Source organism: Dama dama, chromosome X (genome assembly GCF_033118175.1).
Source record: "Dama dama isolate Ldn47 chromosome X, ASM3311817v1, whole genome shotgun sequence".
Lineage (NCBI taxonomy): Eukaryota > Metazoa > Chordata > Mammalia > Artiodactyla > Cervidae > Dama > Dama dama.
This window is the reverse complement of record NC_083714.1, coordinates 9,212,676-9,221,417: the sequence shown is the minus strand read 5'-3', so window position 1 is coordinate 9,221,417 and position 8,742 is coordinate 9,212,676. Positions and strand designations below refer to the sequence as shown.

Genomic DNA, 8,742 nt, shown 5'->3' with positions numbered 1-8,742 from the left:
CTTTGCGACCCCATGAACCACAGTATGCCAGGCCTCCCTGTCCATCACCAACTCCGTTAGTCCACCCAAACCCATGTCCATTGAGTCGGTGATGCCATCCAACTATCTCCTCCTCTGTCGTCCCCTTCTCCTGCCCTCAATCTTTCCAAGCATCAGGTTCTTTTAGAATGAGTCAGCTCTTCACATCAGGTGGCCAAAGTATTGGAGTTGCAGCTTCAAAATCAGTCCTACCAGTGAACACCCAGGACTGATCTCCCTTAGGGTGGACTTATTGGATTGCTTTGCAGTCCAAGGGACTCTCAAGTGTCTTCTCCAACACCACAGCTCAGAAGCATCAACTCTTCGGTGCTCAGCTTTCTTTATAGTCCAATTCTCCCATCCATACACATCCAGACTCAGTCACTCCCCTCGAATTGGTTTCTTGCCTACAGCCTCTGAACAGGGAATGTGAGGCATGCTTGTTCCCAGAGCTTGTGACATCACACATGCATAATATGTTGGTGAGAGGGGACTGACTTCTATACCCTGCCCTCCAGACCCTATCAAGGACCAATCAAATGGATCCTAAAGGCCTTTCCTCACAGGAACACGCCCATTGCAATAATGGGCACTCTGGCAGCGGTGACCCAGCTGCCAAACTCGGCTCAAGACAAAGTTGTGGCTGAGTCTTCAGAAGCCATTTGCATGGCCAACAGAGCAGACGAGCCTGACGAGCCAGTGGGACAGCAGGGCCAGTAACAGCCAAATTAAGGAACCTGAACCTGATGCTTCAACCCTCCTCAAGCCTGAAATTGCCTCTGGGGCAGCGGGCAACTGTGTGTGCTCAGGAGTCCACCCAGGTGAGACAGCATTCCTGGGTACCTCAGGGACAGAGGTGCTCACCTTGGATCCAAACTGCAAACCCTGGAAGGACGTGGGGGTGGGGAGATCAGCTGCTGCAGAGTCCATCCCAAAACTTGTGCATTAGACTAGAGCTGTGTCAGGAATGCAGCCAATCTCTGGGGAAGGAGTACACCACTTCTCTTGGCTCCTTGCCTGGCCCCCACATGGCACCTCCTAACCAAACCATTCTTGAACACCTGGCCCAACATCTGTCATCTCCAGGCATAGGGACACAAATGGAAACAGGGAACACAGGTGTTTCAGTAGCTGAAGTACCAGTGGCTCACATAAATACAGAAATTTCCTTATTTCTTAGGAAAATAGGAAAATATCCATTCTGATCTTCAGATGTGAAATATAGAGAATTCCAACTTCCATGAAGGAGGATTAGTGCCTAGATGTTGATATAAGACATATAGAGAAATTCATAGGGGAAAATCACTGTCTAGGTATATATGAGAAATACAAAGAATTCCATATTTCATGGGGGAAAATCATTGTCTTGATATAAATGAGAAATACAGAGAATTCCATATTTCATGAAGAAACAGTGGTGGCCAGAATTTCATTTTTGAAATAGACTAATTCCAAATCCATATTGCTTCCCCATATCTTAATTGCATTCTTCATGTAGGTAAAACTTAATTGAGATGTTCATATAGGATGTATACAATTTCACAATTCAACCAGGAAAATGTAGGCTCAACTTTCATATGTGAAACATCTAGAATTCCATATTCAGGAAGGAAAAAGTGTGTGCATATATCCATATGTGAAACATACAAGATTCAATATATGATGAAAGAAATGTACAAGTAGATATGAAACACAGATTTCTTATTTCATATAGAAAAAGCTGCACCCATATTTTCTTAAGTGAAATGTAGAATATTACATATTTCATGCAGGAAAATCATCATTCAGGTTTTTATATGCATGAAGCAAGGCATCCAAAGCGAGTGCTCTGGAACAACCCAGAAGAATAGGGTAGGGAGGGATGTGGGTGGGGCTTGACGATGGACGGAACACATTGATACCTATGACTCACTAATGTTCATATATGGCAGAAATCATCACAATATTGTGTAGCATTTATCCTCAGGTTAAAATGAAGAATAAATACATTTTGAAAGAAAACATGAAAGAACAAGGGACTCTACTCAGTGATCTGTGGTGACCTAAATGGGAAAGAAATCCAAAAATGAAGTGATATATGTACAGATGAAGTTGATTCAGTTTGACTGACTTACAGCAAACAAAATTGTAAAGTGACTATAGTTCAATAAAAAAATGTTTAAAAATATGACAAGTCAACTGCACTTGAATGAATGAATAATATGAATGAATAACAATAACAATGAATAAATAAATAGTTCCCCTGTTTGCAATACATATGTCCTTGAGGACATTATGCTAGGTAAAATACTTCAGTTAGCAGAAGACAAAAATTTTATAATCACATGACAGTGTTAAAATACCTGAGTTATAGAAACAGAGTGGAATATGGTTTATGAGCTAGTGGAAATAGACCATGATGGTCCAGGTTACCAACTTTTAGTCATAGGTTAAATAATCTCATCACGGAAGACTGTAATAGAAGCGGGATGGACATGGAATGGCGGCCCTTATGACAAGAAGACAAGTGAAGTTTGAAGTCCAACTCCACCAACAGTCAGCCTCTCAGCAGAGTGTAGTGAAGGTCTCTGGCCTTGGACTTGGTAGTGAACAGCAGAGTTTCAGGACAGGCTGTGTCTTGCAGAGGCTTAGAGTCCTTGCGTAAGCCACTCACTGACATGACAGGTTTCAAAGCGATAACCAATGTGTCCCATCCCCACGTTCATGACCTAATGGTTGTGGCAATTTGTGTGGGTCACTGTCTGTGGGACCCAGGGCCCCATTTGGCTAAACTGAGGAGACTGAAGGCCAGCTGCATACTGGGCACCTGTCTCCCTCATTGAAGATGGCTGGGTATGGTATGGGGATCTCGGTAAGAGGAGGGCACAGAGAACTGAGAGTTGCCTCCTCAGCTGTGACTGGGCACTGGTGGGAGGACCAAGAATGGGTGCTGTATGAATGCACCCAGACAGCATGGCCAGCCTGCACAGGGACACCATCCTCCTAACCAGGACCTCGGAAGGTGAAAGTCAAACTTGGGGCCTTTCCTTTCAGGATAGGGAATAATATTTGTTTCCATGGAGGTTTACAGGAACACCATTACCTGACCCTGACCTTACCTCAAGAACAGAGGATCTACAGGAAGAAGTTTGCAACAGCTAATCACACACCCTTCCCTCACCTTTCCTGTAAGTGGGCTTTGCTGAAAGCTTTGGGCAAGTTACCCTTTTTAAAGTTGTACATCACCCAATCCCTTGCATGCCCTGCAATAAAAATCTGTTAATCCCTCTGTTGACTCTTAAAATTTTTAAGTGGGGGGGTGTTGCTTCCTGACCCTAATGGCCCCATTTTAACTTGATCACCTCTGCAAAGATCCCCCCCCATCCAAACACGGTCACAATTCTGCAGTCATGCTCACACGTTAGGGCTCCAACACATGAATTTGTGGGGTCACATTCAGCCTAAGAGCACCCACACCATCTGCTCCTTCTCCACCAGCTTTTGTGTCTCTGGGCTCATCACTAACTGCACCTCCTGGACCTGTGAGTAGGGTGAGAAGGGAGCGTCTCCTGACTTCACCACCCGCCCCCTCCCTGCCAGAGTGCATCTGTGCAGGGGTGGGGGGTAGCACTGGGGATGAAAGCCCTCTGGAGGGGCGGGAGCAGGGAAGGTCAGCCTGTCCTCTGCACCGCACTATGCCCACCCCGCACCCTCTGGGCCCCTTCAGCCTCCGCTGTCCTCTCTGCCTCTCCCTGCTGCACACTGCAGGTCAGCCCACACGGTCACCCTGGACCCCACGGAGGGGGGGCTCTGCCTCTTGTGACCCAGCCCAGCGCCACAGACACAGCTTCTGCATGGGATCCCCTGGCAGGCCACTGTCCAGCATGGCCCTGCTGCCCATGCTGGCCTCGGCACCCCCTCTTTGCCCAGGTCCCGAGGCAGAGGAGGAGCCCTGCCTCCTGCTGGATTGTGACCGTGAGTCCCATGGAGCCCTGACATGCCCACTGCCTTGCCCCAGCCAAGCCCAACCCCTCGCCACTGCTTCCTCTTCTATTCCCCAGGAGCTGGAGGCTGGGGCCCTTGGGGACCCTGGTCCAGCTGTAGCCGGAGCTGTGGGGGGAGGCATTCTCTGGAGCCAGACCCGAGACTGTGACCAGCCCCTACCCCAGGGACTGGGGGATTACTATGAAGGGCCTCGGATGCAGGGGGCAGCCTGCCAGGCTCTACTGTGCCAAGGTACCTGCCGGGGATGGTGGTGGGGGTCAAGGAAGAGAGGTGGGAAAACTTCGGGGGGCATTCTGGGGAGGCCAGCGGGGAGGTGGGGGGTCGGGGGAGTGACCCGCACAGCTGTCTACCCACCCAGTGCCCTTCCCCGCAGTGACCAACTGCACCGCCATTGAAGGGGCCAAGTACAGCGCCTGTGGTCCTCCTTGCCCTCGATCCTGCGATGACCTGGTGGTTAGTCTGGGCTCCTGACAGTCACGTTTCCAGATGGCAGGGTGTGGCCCCTCTGACCTGAGGCTGTCCACAGTTGGAGGAAGGATAGGGGTCAGCACCCAGCCGGCCTGGCTCCTGGTTCTAGAGAGCAGCGGGAGTGAGCCTCATCCAGCTACCCTTGTCCTCCTTACCGCATATATGTTTCTCGGTTGACATGTTTTATGATAGAAACAGCAGGAACATACAGGAAAAGGGCAGTCCTCTTGGTGGATCATCCGAAACACTCTGCGTGGGGCACGTTGGTGTGCAGACCTTGACCCTGTGCGCGCACGAGGGCGCACATCTGTTCCGGGGCGGGGGCCAGTCCAGGACCATGGAGAGGAATCCAGGCCGGCCTCTGGCGAGGGGTCACGGTCAAGTGGCGCCTGCGCAGTGACGAGGAAGTGGTCCCGTGTCATAAGATGCTGGAGCAAACAGCTAGGGCAAAGGGACGGCGCTTTGAGAAGCCCTACTCGGGCCTGTCCAAGGAGGATGGGAGGCTCCACACGGAGGCGGGAGGACCAGGACACGGTGTCTGGTCCCGGCCTCTCCCAGGGAGCCCCTGCACCTTCCCAAACGCCCACTGCTCCCGCCAGCTATCTGGTCCCTGGCTCCCTCCATCCTAGGAGATCTGGGAAACTCCAGTGGAGACTCGACATAAACTGTTTAGAAAAGACAGCTATGAACTGGAGCATCGGACTTCCCCCGCTCTGGCCCCCACAGCCTCCTTCTTCACTTCATCTTGGCTCCCAGGCACCCACTTCATCCTGCAGCAGTCCCCTTGGGCCCCTCGCTTTCCACTGACCCAGGCCCTCCCTTCCTTGTCCCCCAGCACTGCGTCTGGTTCTGCCAGCCCGGCTATTACTGCCCCCCAGGCCAGGTGCTGAGTGCCGAGGGCACTGTCTGCGTGCAGTCAGATCACTGCAGCTGCCTGGACCTGCTGACCGGGGAGCAGCACCGTCCGGGGGCCCAGCTGGCCAGGCCCGACAGCTGCAACGACTGGTGAGGGCCGGGAGTGTGGCGTGCAGGCAGGATGCCACGGGTGAGGGCAGGGCTAGTCCACTCCGTGTCTCACACACCCAAGCTCTCCCAGTCTCAGCTGTTGCACGCTAGGCTCCCATAAGTCCTGAGAAGATGAGGCAGGTACCCAAACCCCTGGTCTGAATGTGGGGAAACTGAGGCAGCCAGCTTTGGGGGTCTGGGAGACTTCAGAGAGCTGGACGTGTGCTTTGAGAGGGCAGGGGGTGGCGATGTGGTGCTTCCTCCTGCTGTCTGGCCTCCTTCAGCTGCAGACGACCTGTGGTCACTTCCCCATAGGACCGAGTCTTTAAGATGCCTGAGAGTGCATTTGGTGTGTCAGGGAGCAGGGTCTGGAGGTGCTGGAGAGTGGGGAGGGGGACTGAGACCTCAGAGGACAGTGGAGGTGCAGGAGAGGGGAAGGGGAGGCAGATGGGGAGGGGCATATGTGGAGGGCACAGCGTGAGTGAGCTGCCCTCTCTATGTGCCTGCTTGCCCCACCCAGCATCTGCTCCAAGGGTCAGCTCACCTGCACAGACCTGCCTTGCCCAGGTATGTACCCCGCTCAGAACAAGGTGAGGAGAAGCAGTCTGGGGGTGCAGGGAAGGCTGGGACCGGGGATGGGATGGCTGCACCCCAGGGCTCACCACTCACCCCCACAGTGCCTGGCGCCTGGTGCCCATGGTTGGAGTGGACAGCATGCTCCCAGCCCTGCTGGGCCCAGACGAGGACCTGCTCCAGGGCCTGCAGCTGTCTGGCGCCATAGCATGGTGGGTCCCCGAGCCCCGGGGAGGCGGGGGAGGCAGGGGCCCAGCATCAGAGGGAGGCCTGTGCCAGCCCCCCAAGTGCCCTGGTGAGATGCCCCACTGTGTGGCTCCAATCCCAGTGGGCTGGGACCTCTCAGGCCTCCCAAGGCAAAGAGGTGCTTTTGTATTCTACCACAGTGGATGGATCCTGGAGCCCATGGGGACCATGGTCTCCCTGTGACATGTGCCTGGGGCAGTCCCATCCCTACATGTAGGGATGGCCCCCCTACATGTAGCTGGGCCCCCACCTCTGAGGGAGGCCAGCCCTGCCCTGGGGGCCACAGGCAGAGTTCCCCCTGCCAGGGCAATTCTACTCAGTGCATGTGTGAGGACTTCTGTGGAGATGGTGGGTGGTGGTGGTGGCTTGTAAGGCTAGGAGTTTTGACCCTCTGCATCTGACCTTCTCCTTTGCATACACACATGCATGCCACTTCCTTTGAGGGAGAGCCCTTAGGGCACTCACCCCATGGAACTGGGCAAGTGAAGGTCCTAACAGGTGATGGGCATGGCGGCAGGGCTGGTCACTCAACTCTTGGGAACCCCTGCCCCAGGATGGACCACCTCCCAAACCTACCCACTCTGCTTCCCTCCTGCTGCAGACTGTGCAGGTAGCCAGGGTCTTCTCCCCTATGGGCAGCTCTGCCACCACTCCTGCGAGGACCTATCCCCCTGGGGTCATGTGTCAGCCAGACTCGATGGGCTGCCAGCAGCCCAGCTGTGGGTGACCCCCGGGCCAGCTGTCCCAGGATGGCCTTTGTGTTCCCCCTGCCCAGTGCTGCTGCCAGTACCAGCCTGGAGCCATGGGTCAATGTCTCCCCCAACCCGCCCCCCAAACACAGCAGTGCCCTCCCGCCTGGCCCCTTCCACTCTGCCCACAGGGGCCAGCCTGGGAGTGCGGGATGGGAATGGGCAACTCCTGTGTCCTGGGGCTGGTGCCCGTTGGGGCTTCTGTGTCCTCCACCCACCAGGACCCTGGTTCCCGTGGATGGAGACAGTGGGGTCGAGCCCTGAGCAGGGTTGGTAATTGGCTGAGCCGTCTGAAGTGCCTGACCCCCTCCTGTCCCTTCAGCATCCCTGAGAACCAGAGCCACTCTGCAGGGTTTGGGCTCAGCTCCTGGGAGGGCCTGGAGCCCAGGGAGGTGGTGACAGGGCCGTGTGACAACTGGTGACCCAAGAGTGCCCAGGAGGCGTGGGCTGGCAGCCGGGCAGGAAGGCCCCCAGGGAAGCAGGCAGGGCCCTGTCTTCTGAAGCCCCGCCCTTGTCCCCAGCACCTGCGTGGCGGGCATCCTGCAATACCAGTCGGTGCCTGCCTGCCCCGGGCCGGGGGTGTGGGGTTCCTGGGGCCCCTGGGAGGACTACAGCGTCTCCTGTGGCGGAGGGGAACAGCTGCCCGGGGCCTGCCCGCCAGAACCGCACCTGTTGCACCCAGGTCTGCAGAGGTGAACCCCGGCCCAGGCTCTGTCCGGGCACTCCAACTTCACTCCCGATCCCCATCCTGGCCTTTGACCCTGACTCGCAGGTTGCCTTTTGACCGCTCCCATCCCATCCGCCACATGCCCCCCTCACACAGTCCAGTGGTGGGCAAACGGAGGATGAAGCAGGCGGATTTGGGGGGCACAGGAGACTGTAGGAGCGGGCGTGACCTAGGGCCCGGCCCAGGGAGGGTGTGGCCCGCATGACTCTGGGGGCCACTGGAGGGGATGAGCACTGGGGTGAGTGGAGGTGGGCACAGCAGGCCACAAGGGCAGTGTGGCCCCGGCACTAATTCAGGGGTCCTCTTCAGAGGCAGGCTGCCCGGCCGGGGGTCTGTACCACAAGTGCCAGGCTGGTGAGGGGTGCCCCTTCTACGCCCACTTCACCAGGAAGGTGGGCTGCTTCTCTGCCAGCTGCGAGGAGGGCTGTCACTGCCCCGAGGGCACCTTCCTGCACCGCTCGGCCTGTGTCCTGGTTAGGACTCCCCCTGCCGGGAGCCCAGGGCCCTCCTCTCATCGGTCAGCTCTCACCTCTACAGACCCCGTGGCCTCTGGATGGCCTCTAAGTGTCCTCACTTAGAGCTGGTGGCCCTGAGCCCCTGGGCAGGGGAAGGGAGTCAGGGGACAGTTCCCAGCAGAGGTAGACTCAAATGCAGGTGTCCCCATTCCTGGTTCAGGCCCTTTACACCTCCCTCGCTCCCCTCCCGTGGGTCCCATCCTTGAATGGCCTCTGTTGACCCTGCTGTGTCCTGGCTCAATGATCTGATCAGGAAAGAGCCTGGCCAGCTCCAGTCAAGCCATAGCCTTACATTGCTCATGGTCAGCCCCCTGACGCAGGTACACAGTCCAACTTGCTACTGGAAGTTCAGTCTCAGGGCCCAGAGCTGTATGGAGTCTCCTTCCCACCCATTTCCTTCTCCCCGCCCGGCTTCCAAGGATGTCCACAGGCGACGGCGGGCAGAGACTGGCCCCTG

At 55.9% G+C, this 8,742-nt stretch overlaps 1 pseudogene; it reads left to right on the top strand.

Moving 5' to 3' along the window:
- The first annotated feature begins 603 nt into the window (after positions 1–603).
- On the top strand, positions 604–8,348 carry LOC133052186 (SCO-spondin-like; annotated as a pseudogene).
- The last annotated feature ends 394 nt before the right edge of the window (positions 8,349–8,742 follow it).